Genomic DNA, 20,784 nt, shown 5'->3' with positions numbered 1-20,784 from the left:
ACTTTAAAACCTCAGTACTTGATAATTAGAAAATACATATCAGGATACTGAATTATAAATTCTGTGACCTCACTATTCTTTAAGAAAAAAGCTTGCTAAGTCTTTCTTGCTATGTATGATATTATACTTTCTGTTAACCTTCTAACTCTTGTTTTCACCAAAAGTGTCGATAGAATAATAAATGGTACAATGTTATACCAGAGAATTTCAACACAAACTCTTATTCCTATCTAATAGTTATTAAATTGCTTGTTCTTTCTGTTTATTTGGTTTTATTAAATAAATATTACTCATATTAAGAATTTGTATACAATCCTTTGGCTGCTTTTATGATATAATTCCTTTCCTGAATTGAACAAGAAAATTCTGAGTACACATATCAAATATTACCTTAGAGATGAAATGCATCATCTAAGTATGGAACTGAATCAAAAGAGATCTGAAACAGATATAGAAATATACATGAAGTGAACATATGGAAGATGCTAGAGGAAAATGCTACAGTTTCCTACACTAGAAGAAACATCAGCAGCTGATTATGCTACTGGCACAGATGGAAAGAGATGACATAGTTTTCCAATAGATTAAAATATTCAAAGGCATAGAAAATTCCAGTAGATTAAGGAAATTTATACCCCATTATCTAAACCTAGTTAGACATTATTACAGAGCTTTGAGCGAGAAAATGCAAAAGGAATTGGTCATGAAGAGTTCCAGAACCATTCAGCCAAGTGTCCAGACCCCATAGAAGATATTTCTTTTGACTACACTACTGAACAGAAATGATGTGTGAGGATTTAAACTGAAATTGAGCTCTGCCAAGGGAGTGTGAGTGAGAGCCAGGCAGAGTTTTTACGAGTCCAATCCTCTTCTCTCTGTGGAATTAAGGAAAAAGAAGTTGCAAGTGACCTGAAATTCAATGAGACAATGTGACCGTTTCAGGGAAGAAGTTCATCTGGTTCCCAATGGAAAATAACTGAAATGGGATTTGTGCTGAAACAAGAAGACGTTTATAACCACACAAGAGATGTAAAAAGAGCACAAAGAACAACATCCTAAGTAATTCTAAGACAATAAGATGTAGCCAGAAAATCATGGCAATTCTTTGCATTTTCCTCCTCCAGATTAGGAAGTCGTATTACAGCTAAAACGAAGGTGACCAAGGAGGACGACTGAGCTCTTTGCTCCTTTCCCGACCCAGGATTTTGCAGCCTAGAAGGCAAGTGGAGAAGGACCAGGAGCCAGTGAGGCCAGCAGACAGCCATGTTTAGAAACAGAAATAATAGGAACACAATGATTTTCAACTACTTCTAGTGCAGACTCCGCCCAGGTCAGAGATTAGAGTTTTAGGTGTCAGGAGAGGGGGAGTTCCAAAGTGTTTAGGAATCCCTGATTACAGCATGAGAGACTTAAAAATCAAACAAACAAAAATTCCAACAGTCTATTTAACATAATGAAGTTATATGCAAAACCAGTTTTAAAATAATTTTTAGTGTAACTTAAATGTTAAGCCTAGGAAGTAGAGAAGCTGGGATTTAAGCGAGGTAGTTTGGCTCCAGAGGCCATTCTCATTATACCACCCACCTTTTACTGACCATCCCTTAAATATCAATATCCCTCAGGGGTCTATGCTGGGTTTTATTTTCTTCTTTCTCTCCACACTCTTTCTGGGCAATTCCATGCTGCCCGGTGCTTCAGTGACCACACATCTCTCTCTCTCTCAGATCTGTCTCATGAGTTTTAGATTTAAATATCCAGCTACATACTTCACAGTTCCTCCTGGATGTCCCACAGACAACTGAAACTTAACATATAATAAAATAAACTCATCACTTAACGCTTCCAAACCCTACACTAAATTTATAGCTCCTATGCTGCTGTGTGGTAACCCTGACTTAGTATTTCATTTTTCTTCGTCATCTTCTGTCTTCTTTTCCACTGGATATTTTTCTGATTCTCATGCTTTTAAACTTAGTTTTTACTTTTCTATTGTTTGTATATTTTGGAAGCTACCTTTTAAATCCATCATGGGACAATAATAAATACATGAACTAGCAAATAAAATGGAGTATGTGGCAGGGAGGGAGGACGAATCTACAGGTTGGCATGCTCTGTCCAGGAGATGGCGCTCACACTGTATCTTTGCTTTTAGGTTTCTCTATTGAGAAAAATTTCCGTTTCCTTATGTAGATAATTAATTCAAAACAATCTGATATTTCATGTTTTATCATATTTCTCGTGGTGCTCTGGGCTACCAAACCTTTACCTAATGAGTTTTTCTTCTTATTTTATAGATGAAGGTAGGTTTTGGGGGTGAAATTGTTAGAAGAAAATTTCAATGGGGAAGAATTTGTGATATGATGTGAGAGGAAACACATACTTCAAAGCCTTTGATACTAAAATTCCAATAAACAGAAAGTAATAATCTTAGTATCACAAGGTGGAAAACAAACAAGATGGAAAACAGAAAGGAAGATATTTGGAAAGAGCTAACAACAGAACATATAGCCAGGGTTATCTGAAAAAACAAAGGGGTAAAACTATGTTTTAGAGGTAATTACATAGGATAGTTCTGGCACTTATTAGATGTGTGATTAGGGGTAAGATCTTTTGTCTCTCTGGGCTTTAGATTACTTCTCTTTAGAATCACAAAATTGAGCTAGATAATCTCTATGAATACCAGACTTCTAAAATTCTATGATTACCAAACTACTACAGAGTAAAGTGCACGTTCGGCTGGTGAAAATATAGGCTGAGAGAGCTTTCATGGCCTTCTGAAAGTTAACTTAAGGGTCTTAGCATAGAACTAGTTTGTTGATGGATGGTAACCCTAGGTCACTATTTTCAACCCTGGCTGCATACTAAGTCCACTGGGGAGAATTTTACATTATAGCCATGACTGGGCCCCACCCTTACCAACTAAACAGAATCCGTGGAAGGAGCGCCCAGATATCAATAGTTGGTAAAAAGCGCTCAGACAATTCTAACAAAATTAAGAACCACTGATCTAGATAATCAGAAAGCCTATTAAAGCAGAAAACCTTTACTAGGGATTAACAATGTTCTTAATACTAGTGAAAGGTGTAGGCATATGCCTGAAGGGGAAAAAAGACACAAAAGGAAAAGTAAGAAAGTAAAAGAAGGATAGGGTAGAAGATGTGGAGTATAAATCCAGGAAGAAAAATACAGAAGAATGGAGGGTCACATGGTAGGGATACTGCCAAACCCAAGCTGTCATTGCATTTGGAAAATATAATGAATTGAAGACAATTGCTCTGTTAATAAAGCAGGAGGAGGAAGAGAAGAAGAAGGGGAGGGTGGAGGGGGAGAAACATTTTCTTCACCCTCTATTCTCTATCTTTGAATATGTTTTCATTGTTGGAAAATGAAAATTCTGAATGTAGGAAATGTGGGAAGTAAGAAATAACACAATCCTGTTTTTACAGCTTATATCACGTTATCTGAAATCTCTCGTCTTCCTAGTTGGAAAACTCTAAGTTTAAGACATCTCTTTGCAGAGTGCTCTATCTATAATCGCTTCCTTATTGAACTGTTGAGCTAGATTGTGGTTCAGTACTTGTGGTTCAGTACTTGATTTTAGTGTTTTGCCTCCAAATAAGTCTGCAAGTTTTTTGAGTAAAAGTATCATTCTTATATCACCTTCTATCATATTGCTCGGCTCAATTCTGGGTGGAGAGAAACTATTTACTGCTTGGTTCATCGGACTTTGAAGCATTAAAAAATGTCATATAGTATATGTGTTTCTTTTTAAACATATAAGATTGCTATTGTTGAGAAATCTCATACTCTAGAAAATTTATACTTGATTGAGAATACAGAAAAAAACTGTAATGATCTCTCAGAGAAAACAATGTAAAATAAAAATTTAACTTAAACCACACACATGAGTTTTGTGTATATTTTAAGGGATGCATTATGGTCTTGAAGCCTATTTATGGATTTCTGGGTCTCAAGATATATCTGAGAAGGATCTAAATTGAACATGTGTACAAGTTTAGTTGCTGTTTTTGACTTGTCAAATGAATATACACTTAAATGGTTTTGTGTGTATAAGTGAATTTCTCTTGACAGATACAGAAGTAGACTTGGACAAATAACAACAACAACAACAAAAAAAAACCAAAAAACAACAAAAAAAATCCTGTTCTTGTGTAGGATGACACAACATCATAAAGTTGTCAGTTCTTCCTTAGTTAATGTACATTTTAATGCAATTCAATAAAAATACCAGCAAACATTTTTAAATGAAGTTAGAAAAATCAATCTAAAGTTCATATAAATAATTTAAGAGTAGCCATGAAAACACTGAAAAGGTAAAACTATGAGAGGGGATTAGCCCTTCTAGATATCAAAATACATCACAAAGCAACTAGAGTTAAATCAGGTAATACTGGCTTATAAATAGACAGGCAGACTAGAGGAATAGAACAGGGAAAAAAAAATCCAAAAATAGACACAGCACATACGGAAAGATAAGATAAAAGTAGAATCTCAAATTACTGTAGGGAACATGGACTTTGTAGTAAATGGTGCTGACAACTGGGTAACAATTTAGAAAAAAACATTATATATATATATATATATATATATATCATACTAAACCCAAGAATAAATGCCTATACTAATCTCAACATACTCTACACAAGAATAAACAGAACAGGGATATAATTATAAAAACAACAACAACATTATACAAATAATAGAAGAAAACAAGTAGATTCCTCTTTAACCTCCATGTAGGGAAGGCTTTAAAACTAAATTCAAAATCTAGAGGCAATAAGTAAATGGATACGTTTGACTACATAAAAATAATATTATATGCATGCAAAGAATCCATTAACAAATTAAAAGACAATTGAGGGTTTTACATGTAAGGAACTTGGAAGCTGCAACTTTGTCCTAACAAGTAAAAAGCTGAAAAGACTGAAAGATCAACAACTCTTCTTAAATTCTTAAGAGGAATAAGGACACAGGGTAAGCTGCTGTTCCCAAAGTTGGAGAGACAAGTGAATACGCGGAGTCACACTGGAACAAAGGCTCACGAGATTCAGTTTTCTTAACAAGGCAAACTCAAGAGAAACTAATAGTTATCCAGAGGCTATCCTGCTGAGGTATGACCAGAGACTAACCAGCCTGGGGGAAGCGAAACACCCAACTCCAGTTCCATTCTAGCCATTCTGTCCTACCTACTGGGGGTGGGTGGGGGGAATAGAAACCTAAGAAACACTTGTGAATTACCCAGTCCAGAGGCACAGGCTCACTAAAAGATTGAGACCAAATTACAGGACTGTGGAATACTTCTCCTTTCCCCACACTTTACCACCAGAATAGTACAGGTCTACTTACAGCAGTTCCTTTTATCTGGTACATCATGTCTGGCTATCAAGAAAAAATTACAAGACATTCCTAAGGGCAAAAGAAACACAATTTGAAGAGACAGAGCAAACATCAGAACCAGTCATGGCAGCGATGTTGGAATTATCAAGCGGAGGAGAATTTAAGACAACTATGATTAATATGCTAAAGGGCTCTAGTGAATAAAGTAGACATCATGCATGGAAAGAAGGAAAATGTAAGCAGAGCAATACAAATCCTAAGAAATAACCAAAAAGAAAGGCTAGAGATAAAAAACACTGTAAGAAAAATGAAGAATGATGGGCTTATTAGGAGACTGGAATTTCTGAGTTTGATGGACTCTCCATAGGTATCTCCAAAACTGAAAGGCAAAGAAAACAAAGACTGAAAAGAAATAGAACAGAATATTCAAGGACTATGGGACAACAACAAAAGATGTAATGTTTACTTAATGGGAATACCAGTGGAGATGAAAGAGAAAGGAACAGAAGAAATATTTGAAACAATGATGACTGAGTATTTCCCCCATATTAATGTCAGACATCAAACCTGAGATTCAGCAATGTCAGAGAACACCAAGCAGGATAAATGCAAAAACAAAAACAAACACAAACTAACACTAGGCACATTATATTCAAACTACAGAAACCAAAGATAAATAAAAAATCCTGAAAGAAGCCAGAGAAGAAACACCTTACTATAAAGGAACCAAGACAAGAATTACATCTGACTTCTTGGAAACCATTCAAACAAGAGACTATAGTGAACTATTAACATATTGAGAGAAAAAGAATTCACTAACCTAGAATTCTATACCTTGCAAGATTATTCTTCCAAAGTGCAGGAAAAATAGAGACTTTCTTAGACAAACAAAAATCGAGGGAATTTATTACCAGTAGAATTGCCTTGCCAGAAATTTTAAAAGATCTTTAGAGAGAAGTAAGATGTATAGTCAAAAAGTTGGATCTACATTAAGAAAGGAAGAGCAACAACAGCAAGAACAAAAAATGGAGGTAAAATACTTTTTAAAATCTTTATTGATCTAATAAATAACAATTTGTTTAAAATAACAATAACAACAATATATTCAATTATGCACATTTATGTATATATCATATATATGCTTGTGTACGCATAGTAAATACAAGTGAAATGAATGACAGCAACGATCCAAGGGATGGGAGGGAGGAATTAAAATTACTTTATTTTTATAAGATACTCACATTGCCCATGAAGCACTACAATGTTATTTAAGATAGATGTGATTAATTGTAAATACATACTGCAAACTCCAGGGCAACCACTAAAAAAAAGTGTAACTGATATGTTAAGGACGGGTTGAAAACTGAATGATAAAAAAATGCTTAAAGAAAACAATAACATGAAACCGAAAGTACTTATGACTTTAATTAAATTTAGCTTTAAATCCTAGCTTTGAAAATCACCTTCCTCTCTCTCTCCCCCCACCCCCCACCTTCCCCCAGAGACCTAGCCTTTCTCCGGGTAATCACCAACCCGAGAAGCAGCAGAAGAGAGTAGCCCAGACCTGACTAATAGCCACATGGTCTGGACCTCTGGCAGGCCAAAGATAACATCTTGACCTAGTTATGTTTCAGTTCCTGAGCCCTAAGGTGGAATGACCCTCTGGTTACTTTCCTGTGAGACTGGGCAGAGGGATGCCAGAGCAGACCCCAGAGCTGTCCTCAAGATTTGAAGAAATGACTTATTATCCGTACCTGACCTTTGACCAATCAGCTCCCAGGAAGACCCAGAACCCCTAACACAGTGTCTTGTGATTTTGCTCTACTGAATCTGTAATCTATGTGCCATTGTGGAGTTGGTTTGTTTGGAGCACAAGCTTCCCTTCTCCATATTGACCAATTCAATATTAAACTATCTTTTCTTTCTGTAAGGCAAACTGCCACTCCTGCATTTTTTTGAGCTAGTGTGTGCAGGTAGGCAGACCCAAGGAAAAACAGTGGGGTTCCGATAACAAAAAGGCAAAAAGACAATCAAAGAGAAAAATAAAAACAAAGAACAAAAGGAACAAATAGAAAACAGTAACAAATGTGGTAGATACTAATCCAACTATATTAATAATCACTTTGAATGTCAGCGTTCTAAATGCATCAATTAAAAGATATTGTGAGAGTGAATCAAAAACACGCCTCAACTATGTGTTGTCTACAAGAAACCCACTTTAAATATAAAGACACATATAGGTTAAATGTAAATGAATGGAGAAAAACATACTCTGAATTTTGATAATTGTGTATTGGCTGTGTAAAATGCAAATACCTGAGAATTTGGTAATACATTGTAGTATTTTTAGCTTTTAAAAATCTCTATGAGGTTATTTCAAATTGACAAATTAGAAGATTAAAAAAATTAATAGAATGTATCTGCATGACATGAAAAATCTCTTTAATATATTGCTTTTTGAAATTTGTTAGATTGTGCTAAAATTCACAAAGATTTGATTTTAAAATTTTTTCTTAATTCTAAATGATACAATATAATAAGTATAACTGTAGTTTTAAGCAGTTATCTGCAAATAAAACATTTAAAAAAGTAATTTTTGAAACATGTATTCAATTAATTAACAAGTAAAGAACAAAGAATATACAAGTATAAGTTCAGAAAAAAACCTGAGGAAGTAAGTAAATCTTGGGGGAAAAAAAATTGCTTTCTAAAATTGTGCAGGTAAAATCAATGAATTATGGCTATAAATAAATGTTTCAAAAGCAGGGATTTTCTTTTAGACACAAAATAACATTTTAAAAAACATTTAAATAACAGTTTGAACAACTCAGGCTGCTTCAAAGGATGTTTTCAATTAAGCATTGATATTCAAATGGTCACAATTTAAAAAAATTGCAGTTAAAATGAGTCTGTTTAGTTCTGACAAATATTGTTTTCAACCATAGATACTCATGTGTTAAAGTTGTTGATTTTAACAGGAGATTGTCAAATTGATACAATTACTTGGTCACTGTAAATTACTTACAAAAAGGAAACATAGATACTTTTGCTGAGAAAACACCTTTGATAAACCTATCAAACAAAGGATTTTTATTTTTACCTGGTATAATATATTTGGGTGCCATAATATGCAGCTATTTGGGATTTTTTTGGATTATCAGGTATAAAGTTGTTCTGAACAGCTTTGCCTATAACTAGAATTTATAAGGTCTGCCTTCTGCAACATAGATTTATTTGCAGACATAGTGTGTGATAACTAGCAACTAATAGTTGGCTTCTTCTTTCTTCTGCTTTTTTCTTTAATTACAGAAATAGTTAAACTTAACAAATAGTGGTTTTATTTATTCTAGATGCACACGTAGTTCTATATATACATACAGTAGTCCTGAAGAGGAATATCCTATTATTTTTCTTCTCTTGCCTTTGTGCCTCAATTGTTTATGCTTTAAGTATTTCATTAACTGAAGTGTGGGTTTTAGATTTCAAACACTGTCTTTAACTTATGAACTTTCTTTTTCCTGCCCTTTGTACTAGGCATTTCTATTTGTACTTTGTCTTTGCTCTTTAGTTCTATGTAAAGGACTCTGGCTTGGATTCATTTCATCAGCTATTTTAGAATATTAATATCTTTAGATTGCATACCTGCAGTAGTAAACTGGTTCCTTGCAATCCAGGTTGGTCCACCTGAGCCAAGATGAGGGGAAGATTCTGACAAGTGGGGTGATTGCAAAACTACCCAGATAGGACTTCCTATAGCATGCCTATCAGAAGATTTTATTCAGGACTATTGTAATAGGGGAGATAGATTGGACTCAATGAAATAGGGACCAATGGGGATGTATAGCCAGTGGGTAGGGTGATGGAATGGATGGAAAATTACTAAGAGGAACTTGGTTACATGTCAAGGGTGAGGGGGAAGAACTTGAATAGATACGAAAGGTGGAGGAAAAGGAGTTTGAATGGATATCAGGGGTGAGGATTCTGAATAAACTGGCTTAGCTACATTCTTTGCTAAAACTGAACTCAGCAAGGGGGAGGGGGAGAGGAAGGACTCAGAAGAGACTGACTAAATTTTGCTTAGAGAGTCTTTGTCAGTGCAGTAGTGAATTAACTAGTAGGTGAAGGTTTTAGAGTTTAGAATGAAAAAACATATATATAAAATTGTTTTTGAGGTTATTTTGGACAGAAATTTGGTTAGTTTATATATTCTGATTTATACTTTGGAAAACTCTTGGGGCTCAATTCCCCAGTGGTCTGCTCCTGATTAAATTACTCATATTCACAAGAAACCCTACCATGTTTTCCCGAAAATAAGACCTAGGCGGACAAGCAGCTCTAATGCATCTTTTGGAGCAAAAATTAATATAAGACCCAGTCTTATTTTACTACAATATAAGACCTGGTCTTTAATATACTGTACTATACTATACTATAATATAATACTGGGTCTTATATTAATTTTTGCTCCAAAAGACGCATTAGAGCTGATGGTCCAGCTAGGTCTTATTTTCGGGGAAACACAGTAGCATATCAGTATACATTTGACATGCAGGAGGGAGGTAAAGAAGAATAATGTGAAAATGTTTTATATTGTTTTATTCATAGTTTATATTTGTTTCATTCATCTAGGTACAACTCCATTATCTGGATTTTGTGAGTCTCTCACATTTTCTACTCTTCCTCCTTCCCATCCAACTCTATCCTTTTTCAAAAATGCTATCTTCATTTCCAAAATAGAGAAAATGGAAAGGAGACTTATTCTTGTTTTTTTTCTTTTTATACCTAGAATCCTATTTTCAACTTTATTTTACTTGTTATCATAATTTTTAGGTTCTTAAAATGTTTAGTTACTTTGCTTCCTTAAAATGCAAGTGCTATGGCAAGAGTTTAAACATACTCAACTATTTTAGGATATATACAACTTTAAATTATCTGTGAAAACCAGATGAATTCTGGAGACATTGGTATTCATGAGCATGTACTTGAGACTCTTTGGTTTCCAAAGGTCCTTCCTAGCATCCAGGCCTGAAAAAACAAACATCCTTTTGCTCTTGAAACTGGTTCAGAACAGAATAGAAAGAACAAGGCTTGCTGGTTGAAGCATTGGAGGTAAGCCGACCATTAGCTTAACAAAGCACAGCTTCACTCTACCTCTCCAAGGCGCTTTCATCTGAAAACTGGGTTTGGAACCCAGTAGAAACAAGCTCTCTCCAGTGGGAATCATCATTTCCTGGTTTCAAATGGGTGCAAAGAATAGACTCTTTTGTGTTTTTCTGCTATTCATATTTTTAGTCAGAACCGGAACTAGAGGTGTGCTTAAATAATGATGGATTGTACACATGTCCTTTTCTTCAACTGGGATTCACATTCTTATTTTCCTAAAGCAATGAGAAACTGCTTTGCAACTCAGCTCACTAAAAGCTGATACAAAACAATATGAAAGGAACAGTTCTTCATAATGAGAAAGATAATTAGAAACATACAGTCTCTGCTGCCCCCTCTAAATGCCCTTTAATTTTTTTTCCTTTGCCCTTAAAAGCTGTGGGTTTCTTTTCTGAGGGCAGGGGATGGGGAGGGAGGGGAGCTCTTTAGCTGTACAGATACTGTTGAAGTCAGATAATTTGGTCTAACGTGTCTTTCAGAAAGCCATTTGTCCTCCATATCCCCATTTTTGTGTAATTAATGGGAACTTTACATCGATTTACATCCATCCAGTCACACTAGAAGTTTGAACGCAGGGCTAATCACCAGCCCAGACATAGTTTCATCTCTGTTGCCTTTTAAGAGCTGTCAGTCTCTTTGGAAATGGAAATAAAAATACAAACGAAAACCAAACCCAAACCACAGGCAAGCACTGTTTTTGCCTCCAAATGTCTATAACTGTAAAACTCCATTTATTGATCTGATGGACCATTTCCACAAATCCTGGCTGTCACAACCACAAATGCAAGTCTTGTTCAGAAGTGAGTTTGGTCAACTCCCTTCTTCAGTGACCTACACTCATGGGGAAGATAGATGTCTGTGGATAAGAAACTAAAAGCATCAAACCACTAATGTTTGAAACCAGCTCATGCCAGAATACTTTGAAAGGCCATGAAATTTTATTTTCTTTGTAATGTAAGAGCACATAGGAACAATATTCTTCTGTCTTTGAAAGGTCTCTACTTAAAAGACAATAGTTGAAGGAAGAGCGGTACCAATATTGCAGGTGGATAGTCACTTCTTCCTTATCACAACCTGTGAGAAATAAACATCTCAAGATTGGCTGTAAAACAGGAAACAACCAAAAATAAAAGAGTGAAAATAATAAAGGGCTGACTGACAGGTGGATAGAAATCTAAATATTTAGTAAATAAGCGTTTTATGAAATGCTGTACAAGAGAGTAACTAAATAGAAGACACATTTTCTATCTTTGAGGACCTCTTGCATTCTAATCACTAGCACAGAACAGAAGGCGTAAAAGCACAGCCTCATTTGTTATTGTCAAATGACAAATAACATAATTTAGCAACAAACGTGATGTCCTTTATTCAAGGGAAAACAGTCCTTGCATTGGGGGAGTGCAGAGCCTCACAAGCAGGGGGCTCTTGCCGAGAGATTTTTGGGCAAGAGCGTTTTACAAAGCATTGGAAGAGGCAACACGGAAACAGAACAAGATTATCTAGGAGGTTGGGGAATTCCTTGCAAGGTTAGCAGGTCCTATTTTCTAGGGTTACGCAAGTCGAGTTGGAGAACTGTGATTAGTATATGTTAGGTTTCCATGAAAGTGAGATGTTTTGTGATATGTATACATTTATATATACATTTTCCTCAACTAGGTAGTTTTATACACATGGAATGGAGAATAAATAGGCAGTCACACTTTTTTATTATACTTTTGCTTTATATTATTACTTTACAGATTTTCCCGTCAGTTTCTCACTGCTTAAAGTAATTCTGATTTATATAAAATGACTTTCTTCAAATTTTCAAGAATAGAGACTGTAGGTCTGTCAATCATTGTATATGAAGAGTTTATTCTCTAGTGTTCGGAAGATCAAAGAATCTGTCCCTATTCAGGGCACACCCTGCACATAGTCCATTGCCAGCTGCTTCTAAACCTGAGAGACCCAGCTCTGTGATATCCTCGTAAAGAAACTTTTCCTAATTCCTTCAGAATTGTGAGTCTCAGAACACTCATCACACTTGCTCATAGCACTCCTCTAGCTTTCAGCTGCAAATAAAAGAATCTCCTAATAAAGTGGCTCAAACAATGGCAGTACAATTGCACACAAACATTCTGGAAGGAGGCAGCTCCAAATTTGGGTCACCAGTTCCCTACTGTTATTAAGGACCCATCTTTTCTCCCTGTTACCCTCAGAGAATTCCATGGGTCTAGGAACTCTGGGGAAAACTATTAAGTGTCAATCCAATATCTTCCTCTGCCCCCCACCCCCCTTTTTTTTTAACTAACACAGTGACAATTTTATATGCAGAGGCTATATGTCCAGCTTAAAAAAAAAAAGAAAACATTCAAAGAAATTCCCCTGGGATGTTACTGGCATCCAAATGAATTCTGTAAAATAGCTCTGCTGTTTTTTTCAATGTCCAAAGATATTCCTTGGTATATTTTGTGGGCTTTGATTTTATTATAAAAATGATACATGAACAGAGTTAAAAATTGTTAGGATGGAAATCCTTAAAGTAAAAATTAAAAGTTTTTTCCCTTCATCTACCCCCGTACTCCCAATTTCCACATATCAGAAAGGTAACTTCTATTAACATTTCTTATATACTTTTAAAATGACATCATTTTAAAACGTCTTTTATTTGCTGCATCATTTCCGTTCCAGCCTTTTACTTTTCCATTACAACCACCCCATTCCATCACTCATCTATGTTTTCTGGGGTAAGCAGACTAGGAATCACTTTTGGAAATCTACAGAGAAGTTGACTTTCTTTATCAAAGAGCATATGTTCATTTAGGAAAATAATTTGAATCAATGAGACTCCCTTTGAAGCGCTAACCCTTGTGGCCATTATAGTTTAACAATGATTCTCCATGGTGCGTGTATGTGCATTTTTGTGAGTACATCACTGTCCTGACACCCCAATATTCTTCCACACTAATAACGATGGCAGCAAGAAGATGTGCTGCCCAGTCACAGATTTTGTAACTAGTCTGCTACCCTCAGTGTCAAATAATATTTTGTTTTGGTCCAAATAATATGAAGGATACCTTTTCACTGAGACATATAGAGCACGAGGCAAGATTTTTAAAATGCTAAGCATGTCATGAATACATATGCTAGAAGACTATGGGAGGAAAAATGACTTAGGCTAACGCTTTTGAGGCTTGCCATAATCTAATCCTTTATAAAGTGCCATATACTGTAAGGTAGGACTATTTTGGATTTCTTTGAAGCCATTCATTTCTAAAGAATCATAAGCTTACTAAATAGAGATTATCCTGGACAATATAATAATGTCCTTTTAAGTCTCTCTAGCCTAATTTTCCTCACAATTCTCCCTTTCCCCCAGAGAATATTTCATCCACTCCATTAGGAGCTCTCCTACTATATTTCTCCTACCCACTTCTCCAAAGGTACAAGTATTCATTTACATCTTAAGTCACTATGTTAGGGGACCACCTCTAACTCCAAATATACAAGCTGTCTTTCACTTAATCAAAATAATATAAATCATTCTTGAATGATTTAGGGGTTTTTGAACCCCTTAAATCTCACTCCATAGGATGAGAAGGAAGATCCTAAATGTAATATGATGTCATTTTGAAGACAATCTCACAGGTAACATTTCAGTGATGTTCCTGACTGACTTGTAGGTCCCAGAAATATTGGTTGTCGTCAAGTCACTTGGTACAGAACACCAAAGGAAAATATTTTAATGTTTTTAATGGCAGGATAGACTTTGGTTTTGAAGATTCCTTCACACCCAAGTCTCGCTGTGGTTGACTGCTTAACTTTCTGCTTTGACTTTGAAAAGAGGATGTTTCCTCTGCCATAATTTGAATCTTCGGTGGGTAAATGTGCTATATTAGTGACTTGGTGTCAAAGTCACCACAGAAAATGGCAAAGCGTAGCACTGTGATCACTACCAGTACTGACATTCTGATCTGGTCCAGTTGCAATTATTTCAAATGTGAAAGAATTTAATTTAAAAATAATGGGCATTTAGAAAATGCTGTTGTGAAATTAGAGGCACTGTGACTAGATAGACATCTCAGCTCTTCTAAGGAGAGTTATCACTGTTGTAATGTATCTATTCTGGGTTGGAGATACAGCAGGTTTTTCTTTAGGATCTGTAATTTCATTAGTGATATGATTCTCTCAAGAAGAAAGCATCATCTATCTTCTTAATGTACTTGAACTGTTTGGTAACCTGACTTATGGGAACTATTTTCTTGTTCTTCATCCAAAGTCTGCCTGATGATTTTTCAATATGTATCTTTCTGACTATCTTTTCTGAGAATTTAAGTTCTCATTTCATAACTCTTCTTATTATATATAATCATTCAACTGAATGTCAGCAAGGTATTAAAAGGAGAGCTGGTGATATAAAAAGGGAGTTAGACAGCTGAGTGACTCCTCCACTAACTCTTAACATTTGATTGAAGATAATACCCCAGCATTAAAGTGTGCTTTGGCCAATGCTAACAGTTTTCTGTATGAGAGAAGCTCACTCATTAGTCCCATCCACTTATCTGCTAAAGTATACATTGAGATTCTAAACACAAGTAGTCAGGATTCACTATTCTTTTAAGTAATAAAAATGCCATTGAGAAATGCATGTATATGTTGGCCCCATTTACATCCCTTTATTCAGAAGCTTTCTTTACTTTTAGAATAATAATCATTCCTTTGCAAAACCAAATTCACTGCTGTTGAAGACAACTTCAGTGTGTCTTCACATTATCAAAATCTTTTTGTGTGTGTATGAAGGTAAAATGAAAAAAAGTGGTCTCACTGACAGCAAGGAATGCTGCTGATTATCTAGAACAGCAGGTTTCCAGGATGGTTCCGATTTAACCTTTGCTGAAAGAAGATGTTTCTTGGTCGTCTGGAAGCCTTGGGTCAGCAGGGAGGTGTGTGTACGAAGACTATTGAACCGACCACTAGTGGGTGCTGACCCTCCCAGAGAAAGATCTGCAACAGACCTCAACAAAAGATTATTGGACTAAGAAAGCTGCCGCGTTGGTGTCTTGGAGATAGAAAACGCTGCTAATATTAGCAGTGGCCAGAGTCCCATTTTCTTATTATTTCCCCCACAAAACAGCTTACTTTTCAGCTGGCCAAAGGCCTGTAGCTAAAGTACGTGTTGCAAGAAACAGAAATTTCCTCAAACTACTGTTAAATTAATTAAACAAGGAGGCTGTTAGACTGAGGTGGCTCTACTGCTATGGAAACCTATCTAAGCAACCCAAAATCTAGGCCTCTACATACCTCATGGTTGTGAGATCAAATTGTTAAGGACAACCAGTCACAAACAGCCGAGCGGGCTTGAAGCTACAGCTGGTCACTAATTCCTTGCTCTGCTTCTGCACCTTCTCTGTATGAGTTTTGCCCCTGGTCCTGTCGGCAGAGCACTCCTACCCACTTCCTGTTTGGCGTTGCACATTTGGAATTAATTTTTGCTCAGATAAACTTTCAAAACTTTTATCTTTTAACACTAACTTAAATCAAGGAGGGTTTGTCGGGGATGAGTGAGAACATACCGTGTTTCCCTGAAAACAAGACCTAGCCGGACAATCAGCTCTAATGTGTCTTTTGGAGCAAAAATTAATATAAGACCTGGTCTTATTTTACTATAATATAAGACCGGGTATTATATAATGTAATAATAATATAATATAATATAATATAATATAATATAATATAATATAATATAATACTGGGTCTTATATTGATTTTTGCTCCAAAAGACACATTAGAGCTGATTGTCTGGCTAGGTCTTATTTTCAGGAAACACAGTAGGAACTTTTATAAGACCCACTTGCAACAAGTGAAGTTGCTCCTCACAGAAGCTGGAAAGGAAAAAGTAATCAAGTTTCTTTCTGTCTCTCTGTCTCTTTCTGTCTCTTCTCTTTTATACACACACATCCTTCATCTTGGATGTACATCAGTTTCATTCTTTTATTTTTACAGATGGGCTACTGATGCTTCATTCCCAAGTCCCTCTGGTCTTTTAGTTCCAGTTTTCCTACTGGCTAATGAAATCTCTGTGTCCCTGTTTTTAGATTCCAAGAAGAGAGAATCATTTTGGCCCTGGGTCTGACATCCCTGCTGAGCCCATGAGAAACACAGCTGTGTGGTCTTAAACATGTCACTTCATCTCTCTGGGTTGCAGTTTGGGGATCCAGGCATGGGGGGAGGCACCAAAATCAGGGGAAAGACCTGAGCCAGAGGGACAGGGAGTCGGAACAGGCAGGGATCACAAGAAGGTGATTCTCCATCTCTATGAGAGCTTTGAACTACCCTCGAGCTTCATTTTTAGAACCGCCTTCAGAGACTGTACCAGACACACAAGAGAAATCATTTTCTTTTCTTTTTGTGCGTTCCCTCCCTAACCCCTGCCCTTTCCCATTTCACTCAGTTCATTTCCTCTTCCTCTTTCCTCCCTCTGCCCTTTAAGAACAAACAACAGGCTGAGTTTGAGAAGTGCCAAAGATAGACTCTGGTGGACGCATCTGCAACTGTGAGGAAAGGCTGCAGGGCAGGACGAGGGGAGGAGGCCAGCCCAAGCCTGGAAGTGTGTTTCATGACGAACAGAGGGAAAGTCAGACTCATTGTTCATTTCTATGACAACTATTATTAGGCCTGTGGAAATGGGCAACTGCCACTTTCAACCAACTCTGCTTTATTATTGCTGTGAACAACATAACTAATTTCTAAATGACGCAAATGTAGGTATTTAAAAGAACTGACTTAAATTGTAAGTCAAAATGAACAATAAAATGAATACCTCCTACTTATTTAAAAAATATGGTGACCCATGTCAACAATATGGTATTTTTGACTGAGCACTGTCTATCAATGATAAGAATTCAAATCATTAGGAACTAATGGCTGCCTGCAATCGGAAGGATCAAACCATTTCTATGTACTATCGAGTATCAAAAAATCCATCTCATTTTTTAATAATCTCACTCTATGCTTATTGGCTTGGGCCAAAATCAACCTCAAAAGTCCAGGCTTTGCAGGTAGAAGTGCTCCAAAAGCAGAACTTACCAGAGGGTCAGAGAATAGCAAACATTTAATTTGTACTTTGACAAAGGTACCTTGCTCATGAATGTCCAAATCCACAAATTTAACAGTCTCACCCATGCCTACCTTTTCAGAACTGTCTCTCCACTTGTGTTCAAGTCCACCCAAATGCATGTTCTGTTGTCTTGTTGTCCTTCATATTTATATGTTCAATTAAGAACATCTGGGTGGGAGGGAAATGAAAGGGTCAGGGTTACCTAATGGTACACGCATCCCTCCCCAACATAGACAAGGCTGAAGGAACCCAATAAAAAACTCTTTGCTTAAGTCCTGGGCTCGACTTTGTCTCCTCTTTTCAGACTCTGGATCTGACCTATACCTGGTTCTGTTTTTCTGCCCAGTTGATTTCAGCTGGACCCTGCATAGCTCCACCTGTGCTGTCACCTACCTTTTCTCTTACCATGCTGTAGCTATTTCTAAATTCCCCATCTGCTGCTTGATGGCCATCTACCAGTCTTACTTACCATGTGCGTTCTTCTGGGCCCCTTACCTGAGCATAATTTGTTCGGGCCTGAAGCTAAAAACATTGCCTTTTTTTTTTTTTTCCCGTAAATGCACATTTTCTGTCTGTTGTTTTTATGTTTTTTTATTTGTGCTTTTGCCTTTTACTTACCCATTAGCTAGTGCTCAATTTGTTTTTTAAAAGAAATGATCCATGGGATGACCGGTTATCTCAGTTGGTTAGAGCGAGGTGCCGGTAGCAACAAGGTTGCCGACTCGATCCCTGCATGGGCCACAGTGAGCTGTGCCCTCCTTAAAAAAAAAAAAAAAAAAAGGAAAGAAAGAAATGATCCTATTTTATCTGATCTAGCCTAGAATGCCCAGGCTAATGGCACATATACAACAGAAAGAAATACATGTTAAATGTTATATAGACCTTCTGAAAATGTCGCTCCAAGAAAATGCCCTTTGGCATCTAGTGACATCATATAAACACTTGATTTGATTTCTCACCAGAGTGAAACATCAGTGGTGGCTCTCTGAGCCATGTAGCTTGACAATTTATTACTCAGGTAATGACGCAAAGAAGTGCATGTGCTACTTTCCTTTTTGTATATTCTTATTATAGTATACTGATAAGGATCCGATATACACTGCATTCCATGCTATGTTGATCTATGTGATGATGAGGCTGTCATACTTTATTTATTCTATCAAGTGTTTATAAGATACTTTTATTAACACATTAGCACTTACATCACAGGAGTTTGTTCAGTGCTAGTACTTAAAAGCTAGGCAAAAAAATGATTCTTTTTGTATTTCATTTTTAAAATGATGGTGTCTACTAATCAATGGATGGTGCTATATGCTGCTTTGTAGGTAGAAGCCAAAGAAAACTGGGTCATGCTTCCTTTTTGCTATTGCATTCATCCATGTAGAATGTGAAATCAGCTTGAGTGTCTCATATTTATTCATTTATTTAAAAAAACAACAACTTTGAGATCCTGCCAAAGACACTGAAACAAGTTTCTTCCTGGAAGGGACTGGATTACAGTAAATACAGCTCATTATGCTGTCCAGTCAGGCCAGGGACCAATCATGCTCAATACTGAGTCTCCAATAGTTACAATGATTTGAACTTTTCTATGGCCAGAATGCAAATTGCTTCTTCGAAACACTAGAGGGTGATATGTGTAAAGCCATTTATGTCTATGGCGGGTGCTGACTTGAATTTATTCTGTGAGATCATTTATTCAGATTGTCTTCGAATGAGGACAATGTAAGTAAGTGTTTTAACTGCCTCTGAGACGAAGGCCTATAAACTGTAATGTAAGTGTAATCAGTCTGATTTAGAGAAAAGTTAATCTACCCTTATGAATTTAGTACTTTACGGGGAGCCAGGGATAAACCACTCTATTTCAATAATTTACAGTAAGAATTCAATTTCAGTGCTAAGAGTAGATGATATATCAAATTGGTAAAGGAAAGGATTCAATGTGAATTCCTTACTCTTTCAATACGCAGGATGAGACCAAAGAAAGATCAGGAGAACAGCAATGGCCTCCGAGCTTTGTATCGCTCCCACGTAAAATGGAGGAGTTGGGCTAGTAGATGATCCTGAAGGCCTTGCCTGGCGGCACGCCTACTCAAGGGCTTGCAAAGACCCTGGAAGTGCCTATCATTAGCTTCTATTAGTGGATTCTGAGAAAGTCAGCAACACAATCTGAATAAAAGAAGTTTGGCTTTGAGAGCCTTAGTCCAAAAACAAAGATTGCTTTTTTTTCAGACACAGTTGCTTCCGTTAGTGTTTTAATGCAGCAGCACAAGTATCATCTAAATTATTAAATGAATGAAGGCAGTTTCCAAAGGGGGTGCCGTCTGCTTTGTCTGCTAGTCCTGGAGGAGTTGAACATGTAAAATCATGTACTGAATAACACCATAGAAATCAATCAAGAAACTGCCGATCATAGAGTTCAGACTATCAACTTCATATTCAAAATACTGAAATATACTTAGAGTTCTTTGCTTTAAACCTTTACAAGTAATTTTTAAAGTGTTGACTAAACAAAATAGAGGGGTTTTGCTCTTGTTGTTGCTTTTCTTTACTGGACAACGTACGGATTTCAGATTTTGTGAGCACAGAAAAAATAATGGAAAACCATTTATTTTTTCCTCCCCTGGCTTTCCTGAGCCTTCTTTAAGGCCAAAGGATAGATTTCTCCTCCAATGTCATCAGTAGCCTTAGAGGGCGACCACTGAAAAGAAGTACAAAATGACTACAAAGCACTTTGTGAATATGGATGGTCTCCAAAGGCTAAATGAAAAGCTATAGCAGAAAACAATAATAAAGATTGAACTTCAAGTGGTAGGCACATTATTTTAATAATTTAATAAAATTGTGACACATAAGTAAACATATTACTTCTTTAATATATCATCTAATTTGATGGTCAGATAATAGCTGTAATAGGAATGGATGATTTATGAATTCATGAATTATTCTTCTGCTCAGACTTTAATTCCGAAACTAAATGTTTAAGTCATGCTTTAGGTTTTCATTTTTGGTGTGAAAAGAAACCCCAAAAAATCAAGAAACACAACAACAACAACAACAACAACAACAAACTCTTCCTTCAGGCCTAAAAATGGAAGTGGAACATATTTGTGTCATGCAAACACAGTTTTCATTATTAATGGCCACAACCAGCCAGAGATGAAGGT

Source organism: Rhinolophus sinicus, linkage group LG11 (assembly GCF_036562045.2).
Source record: "Rhinolophus sinicus isolate RSC01 linkage group LG11, ASM3656204v1, whole genome shotgun sequence".
In the NCBI taxonomy this organism is placed as follows: Eukaryota; Metazoa; Chordata; class Mammalia; order Chiroptera; family Rhinolophidae; genus Rhinolophus; species Rhinolophus sinicus.
Note: the sequence above shows the minus strand (reverse complement) of the source record.